The following is a 7,997-nucleotide window of genomic DNA, read 5'->3' as shown; positions in this document are numbered from 1 at the left end:
CATTTGTGGGTGGGGCAACATTCCATGATAACCTCCAAATTATTTATGATAGTGTTCTGTAGCCAGTAGGGTCAAGGAGATTATCACCCTGGCATGTGTGATCACTGCCTCCACCCTTCTCTGTGCAAGGTGAACCCCTTTGAGCCTGCCCCCACCACAAAGGCACATGAACTGTATAATCTATGCATTTTGTAGTGTTAGCATGAAGCCTTCTGCATTGTCCATTCCCAGCACTCAAGGAATTCTGAACTTCTAAAATTGGACTCGCTAATTGCCCAAGACCCAGGCATACCCTATGAACTTATTGATTTCTCCACCTATTGCAGTCAGTGGATTCCCGCAGTCACAGGGTGCAGTATTCCTGTAGTCACAGGCTGCATGGAATTCACTCTTCCCTATAAGCCTTCCTATCCAGAAAGCCACCCCATCCCTGATCCAGGTCCGAGGAGGGTAGGGGAGTGAAGCAACATAACCTCTGTTCCCAGATTTAAGTGGACAAATTATCCTCTGCCAGCTAGTCTTCCTACACTCAAAGTCAGTGTAGATTATTAATTTCTCTCTCTGACAAATCTGCCAGATATACTTGGGCTGCAGCAGCCTTATTCTGGTAAAATGGTGCTGTTCCATCTAGCTGATGTGCAACTTGAGGGGAAAGAGGAAATAAATATGCCTCCCATTCAACGAATTAAGTGAGCACTCTTTCTCCTGCCAACTCATCTGCCTGGACTCATTAGGAACCATGAATCACTTTCTCAGACAAGATCAGCAGTGGCACAGAGCTTCCACAGATTCCTCTCACCTCACTCTTGTAAGATAGCCTCTCCTCTAGACACTGGCCATGGGAGTTGCTGGTGGTGACCTGCAAGCTGCTGATGTGTGTACAATCATTGCTCCTTCCCAGAGGCTCTCTTCTTTCTATAGGCCTTTCATTTAAAACTCCATTGACAGATCCTCTTTTGTTTTTTCTGGTATTTTCTTCTAATCAAAATTAGCATGTCTTTTCCTTATTCAAACATGTTGGAATGTGAGCTTTTTGAATTTTAATTTTATTTTTGATTTTATGTACTGTAATTATGATCTGATGTGGCACAGTAATTTTTTTTTCATTTCATGTTTGGATGCAATAAACACTATGGATTTATATGTTTGTCAAGTTTGAAAAATTTGGCCATAATTTCCCCAAACATCCACCTGACTTTTTTGAGGCCCTATTTAAATATATAATTGGAATGATGATCTGTTCAGCCTTTTTAATCTTTTGTTCTCCCCAAATTTTGTTTTGGTGTTTTATGTAGCTCTGTTTTCATGTTCAGTTTTCTTTTCTTTTATGTCTCATCTGCACAACTTGCATTCCAGAAATTACTCTTTTCAGATATTTTAGCTTTTACATCTTGAAGTTGGTCTTGGGTCTTTCTGCATATTTGCCCTGAGTTTACTTCTATATAAAATTTGAATGCATGTCTAAAAGCTATTGTGAGGTTTTCATTAGTATGTTCTCTGCATCTTCTGGATATAAAGGATACCTCTAGCTTTTGCCCTTGTTCTTCTGATTCTTTACTCTTGCAGATTTCTGAGCAACATCAGTGTCTGTCAGTCATGAGCACATTGTGTCTCATTTGGATTGATGCAAAGACATGAGGTGACTCCAAATGGGAGTCAACTCAACAAAAAACTATTCAGCTAGGCATTCTTCATTTGGGGGTTTTGGTGAATGTGTAGGCTCTTTGGCAACAAGGAACTAAATGTGTAGTTAATAACCCATGAATATCATGGATCTACAAATGTGTCTCTGTGATATTCTGCATCTATATTCAACTGAGCAAGGGTTAATACTGATGTCTTCAACTGTGATCCATCAACACATATATCTTTCTGGATGCTTCTCTTACTGACTTATAAAGTCTCACTCCAATAGTGACAAGTCTGTCTCCTTCCACTTACTTGTTCCACCTTAAAACATGCCACTTAACCATGTCAAAATTGTGAAGCCACAACTCTGGTGGTTATTTACTTGCAGAACCAGAGAACAGTACTTTATCCTTACTTCACCAGACTGCAATTGTGGTGGAATGAGAAGGTCATGCCAAGATGGCCGCTGGCAACAGAAATTGGCAACAGGCTGTGATTGGATGGCTTCAGAAACCACATGGCAATGTAGCCTGCCTGGCAATGGGCTGTGATTAGATGACTTCGGGAACTGCCTGGCAACAGGCTGTGACTGGTTAGGGCATAGATTTCCCCTTGACCAGATTGGCTGCCTTGGCTATTTAAGCTGCTGTAGCAACTGAAATAAATGAGTCTGTGGGCTGCTCACCTCTGGCCTGCTTTCACCCAACTCCCAGGGTCTGTGTGGTGACTCTGCATCTTTTACCCCCACCACACTCCTCCTCTCAGAAAGAATCCACAGCAACATCCAATTACTTTCTTTTTTCAGATTTATTGATTTATTGAAAGTCAGAATTACAGAGAGGGAAAGACAGAAAGACATACACACACAGAGAGAGAGAGAGAGAGAGAGAGAGAGAGAGAGTGAGAGAGAGAGAATCTTCCATATGTTGATTCACCCATCCAGATGATTTCAATGTCCAGGACTGTCCAGACCAAAACCAGGAGCCAGGACCTTCATTAGTGTTTCCACATAGAGGATAGGGGCCCAAACACTTGGGCCAGCTTCCACTGTTTTTTTTTCCAGATCATTATCAGGGAGCTGGATTGTAATTGAGACAGCCAAGACATGAGTCACCACCCAGTTTGGATGCCAGTTTGGATGCCAGTATCAGAGGCATCAGCTTTACCTGCTTTGCCACAATACACACCCCTCCACTCACTTTTACAATTTCCTAAGTTAGCTCCATCTTCATATCCTTCAATGAGGTTGTTTGATACATTCAAAATACATTATTGCTTCTTTCTTCACATTCTGTGTTCAGTTCCTGAACTCCCTGATGTTATTTATTTTTAATCTGCAGACTTTAAAGATCTATAGATTTGGAGAGACTCATAGTGTAATATCATCCTCCAGGATAGTTTCAACACTCTAACACTTCCCTGTGCTTCACATACACATCATTTTTTCTGCATATGTCACAAACACTAATTTGTTTCCCATAATTTTGGTTTTGCCCTTTCACATAGAAACACACATTTAAGGATTCCACCTGGATATCTGTGACATGATAACCATTTCCTTTATATTGTTGAATACAATTAAATTGTATGGGTGTCCTGGAGCATTGAAACAATCATAAAGAAAGGGAGATCCAGATTTTGGAATTTTGAAACAAAGTTTTAAGATCATCTTAAAGAAAAATAAAATTTATTAATACAAAATGGGCCAGTGCAAGGGAGGCACCCAAAAACTGTGGTTAGACAGGCTGTTTATACCATGGCATTGAATTGTGAACACTAGGAAAAAATTATTCATGGCTATGTCTAAAAATAAATCAGGCTCTTAAACAATTATTTTATCATTTGTGTTTTGAAAGCTATCTGTTACATTCTAATGGAGAAAAGTGTGTGACTCCTCCTTTTCAGGCTTTGCTCTTTGTCATGACGTTATTACACTGTCACTGTTGCTGCACAACCACTACCTGTGTTACCACAAGAAGATTAATTACAGAATATCAATGCAAAAAGATGGCCTCTAAAAATGTTCATTTCTGTGAAAAGGACATAATTTTAATAATAGTTTCCCTCTTCTAGAAAAATACCTGAGAATCACTTTTATGCTGTACTATGTGTCAAATGGAAAAAGTTGAATAGGGAGAAAACCAGTAGATTTGTCCTTTCATCTTCATCTACAGGCAAGGATCCAGTAAATGTATAATTATCCTTTGGAAATCGTAGTGGAATGAGAAGGCCATGCGAAGGTGGCCACTGGCAAGTGAGCATCAGTTACTCAGGAGTGGCTTTGAAACCCACCTGGCTTTGGAAACTGCCTGGCGACAGGCTGTGATTGGATGGCTCTGTAAACTGCCTGGTGACAGGCTATGATTGGATGGCTCTGGAAACTGCCTGGCGACAGGCTGTGATTGGACGGATTTGAAACTACCTGGCAACAGGCTGTGATTGGATGGCTTTGGAAACTGCCTGGCAACAGGCTGTGATTGGTTGGGACATAGACCACCCCTTGACCAGATTGGCTGGTCTTGGCTATATAAGCTGTTGTACCAACTGTAATAAACGAGTCTGTGGGCTGCTCGCCTCAAGCCTGCTTTCACCCGACTCCCGGAGTCTGTGTGTTGACTCCGCGCCTCTTGCCCCCACCACACTGCTCCTCTCAGAAATGAACATTGTTGAGAATTCAACGGCAACAGGAAATTATAAAGAAACGACCATCACTGACTTATGTGTAGCTTTTTACATTATGCATTTATATATTTAATAGATACATGTATACATGAATACTTTCTACATAGAGGCTCATTGTTTATATCTAAAACTTTTAAAGTAATTGAGGATTTAAAATGAAGTACAACAAAACGTGCTTTTGCTAATGTGAAAGGTATGATAACTTCTTAAACAGATCTGCCTTGAAGTAGCAGAAAATATCAAACATCAGTTTTCCATAACCCTTTTCTCTGTATAACAATTAGAAAAATATTGGCATAAATTTTAGATAACATTAAGTATAGAATATTAAATTTGAATATATGTTTCTTAGAACTGATTAATTTTTCTGAGCATGAAGCTATTTCTAACATATAAGGTTTTATTTTTAGTTAACATGTAGAAAATGTGCCCTTGTAAAACACTGAATTACATTAAATTTGTTATATGCAAGTTTTCACTAAGAACATTTTGAGTTTCTATAATGCTACAAAGCTAAGTGAAAGAGAGCTTAATCATTGGAGTACAGCACACAGTTCCTCACAGCATTTTGTACATAAGGTAAACATATGTAATGAAATGTATGGCTAGTGATATGAGTTGCTAACTAGCAACAGTGATGACTTTTTAATAGGTGTTCTATTTAGGATTGGCCATATTTGAAATTTAGAATTGTATTTTGTTTTGAGATTTGAACATTTTCTTTTCTATTCAATTGCAAATACACTTAGAAGATTATACATCTGTCAGTTATTTGAATTATAGGATGAATGTGTGTAATACCAAGTGGGGTGTTGCCGTTGATTTCTCAACAATGTAGCAGTGGGTTCATTTCTGAGAGGAGCAGCGTGGTGGGGGCAAGAGGTGTGGAATCACCACACAGACCCCGGGAGTCGGGTGAAAGCAGGCTTGAGGCGAGCAGCCCGCAGACTCATTTATTACGGTTGGTACAACAGCTTATATAACCAAGACCAGCCAATCTGGTCAAGGGGCGGTCTATGCCCCAACTAATCACAGTCTGTTGCCAGGCAGTTTCCAAAGCCATCCAATCACAGCCTGTTGCCAGGCAGTTTCCAAAGCCATCCAATCACAGCCTGTCACCAGGCAGTTACCAATCGATCCAATCACAGCCTGTCGGCAGGCGGGCTCCATTGCCAAGTGGGTTTCAAAGCCATTCCTGAGTAACTGATGCTCACTTGCCAGTGGCCACTTTGGCATGGCCTTCTCATTCCACTACATTTTCCCCTTTTCATTTATTTTTGAGCAACGGGAGGCATGATTCTTGGCCATACCATTGTTGACCCCGTTTCCATGTGGTCTCCGTATGCAGCTGTGCCTGTCTTAGGTTGTCCCCCAGGGGATCTTACACGTCATTGACTAACCAGCGCTCAAATCAAGAGACCACAGGATTGCTTGCTCAGATAGGGGTAGGAATGAGGAATAATGGTTATCAGGAATGGCATATCCACACACAGGCTATGGGCCATTTGAGTGGCTGACCAGAGCTAGTGGGGTACACAACAGTAACAGATATGGCTTTGGGCAGTTTCTCAGGGTAGGATGATAGGGCAGGTGTGTCTGATAATAAGGAGGAGTCTCAGTCTTGTTCAGCTGGTTCTGGTTGGCTGTCAGTTGCAGGCTTGATGTTTCTGGCTGGTACCCAAATGGGCTGTTCCGCATTCTCTGGAAAGACACAAGCATATCCTCGACATTTTGTTAATAGAAGCCTTTTTACAGGCATTGGAATCCAGGGCCTGAATTTTGCGTACACTTCGACATTAACAGCAAACCTGCTGATGTCATGGGATCTAGTGGCTGCCCTGAGAGCTTGGGGTGCCCAAGTACTGCCACAAATGTGGGGAGCCTCACTGGGTGTGGATGGGATGACCTTGCATGAGTTATTGTCTAGAGGTCCTCTTAGTTCATCCCACAGGTATGTGGGGGGTAGCTGACTAGGCATTGCTACCTTGTTTGCTACCTTGTATGCTACATTTTTTTTCACTGTCGGAGCTCTCTCTCCCTAAGTCACCAACCATTGTCTGTGAGACAGAGGCCTGGAGTAACAGGCTCTTATCACTCACAGATTCACTATCTTTGATAATCTGCATGGGATTTTGAGAGGGGGGTATCTTTCCCATGTCTGAGCGCTTAAGAGTGGCATGGTATGCCAATTCTAGCCAAAGGAAAGACACGTACAGCACTGCTGCCATAACAAATGAAATTCCTAGCACCTCAGCTGTGGATGGCATTTTGCAGGAGGTTTCCCTACGTTAGACAAACAGATAGTGGTGTATCAGATCGTACGTATGTCCTGTGCTTAGTGGGGGACTTCCTTGATTCGTTAGGTCAAGGCCGTATGTCCACACAGTGTCCCCGGAGCGTCACCTCTCTTGAGTGAGGGAAGATGACTTGGTTCCAAATTCTGGGATGATCAGTCCCTTATGTGAATTCGCCGGGCGAACCGAAAGTAAAAGGAGGAGCCGAGAAGCGACGTACACTTCAGGGCGGTGTGTGCTAACCTGGGGTCACTTAGACCGAGGACAAGGACAAGGAAAGGGGTGTAGGAGGGAGTTCTGTGCTCACCCTCACAGAACTGAACAGCACACAAAACACCAAGGGGCCTACTTGCCGAAATTCAGGGGGGACTTCTCCGAGTGCGACACGCTGTCTCTTTCTCAGTCACGTTGGCGCACCAGATGTTGCCACTGATTTCTCAACAATGTTGCAGTGGGTTCATTTCTGAGAAGAGCAGCGTGGTGGGGGCAAGAGGCGTGGAGTCACCACACAGACCCCGGGAGTCGGGTGAAAGCAGGCTTGAGGCGAGCAGCCCACAGACTCGTTTATTACAGTTGGTACAACAGCTTATATAGCCAAGACCAGCCAATCTGGTCAAGGGGCGGTCTATGCCCCAACTAATCACAGCCTGTTGCCAGGCAGTTTCAAATCCATCCAATCACAGCCTGTCGCCAGGCAGTTTCAAATCCATCCAATCACAGCCTGTTGCCAGGCAGTTTCCAAAGCCATCCAATCACAGCCTGTTGCCAGGCAGTTTCAAATCCATCCAATCACAGCCTGTTGCCAGGCAGTTTCCAAAGCCATCCAATCACAGCCTGTTGCCAGGCAGTTTCAAATCCATCCAATCACAGCCTGTTGCCAGGCAGTTTCCAAAGCCATCCAATCACAGCCTGTTGCCAGGCAGTTTCCAAAGCCATCCAATCACAGCCTGTCACCAGGCAGTTTCAAATCCATCCAATCACAGCCTGTTGCCAGGCAGTTTCCAATCCATCCAATCACAGCTTGTTGCCAGGCAGGCTCTGTTGCCAAGTAGGTTTCAAAGCCATTCCTGAGTAACTGATGCTCGCTTGCCAGTGGCCACCTTGGCATGGCCTTCTCATTCCACTACAGTGGAGTTGTGGGTTGTGGGTTGTGGGTTGTGGGGTTGTGGTACAGTGGGTTAAAACCCTGTCCTGAAGCGCTGGCATCCCATATAGGTGCTGGTTCTTGTCCTGGCTGCTCAACTTCTGACCCAGCTCTCTGCTATGGCCTGGAAAAGCAGTAGAGGATGGAACAAGTCCTTGGGCCCTTGTACCCATGTGGGAGACCCAGAAGAAGCTCCTAGCTCCTGGCTTCAGATCGGCATAGCTCCATCCATTGCGTTCATCTGAGAA

This window comes from Lepus europaeus, unplaced genomic scaffold, assembly GCF_033115175.1.
Source record: "Lepus europaeus isolate LE1 unplaced genomic scaffold, mLepTim1.pri SCAFFOLD_3_1, whole genome shotgun sequence".
Taxonomy (NCBI): Eukaryota; Metazoa; Chordata; class Mammalia; order Lagomorpha; family Leporidae; genus Lepus; species Lepus europaeus.
Note: the sequence above shows the minus strand (reverse complement) of the source record.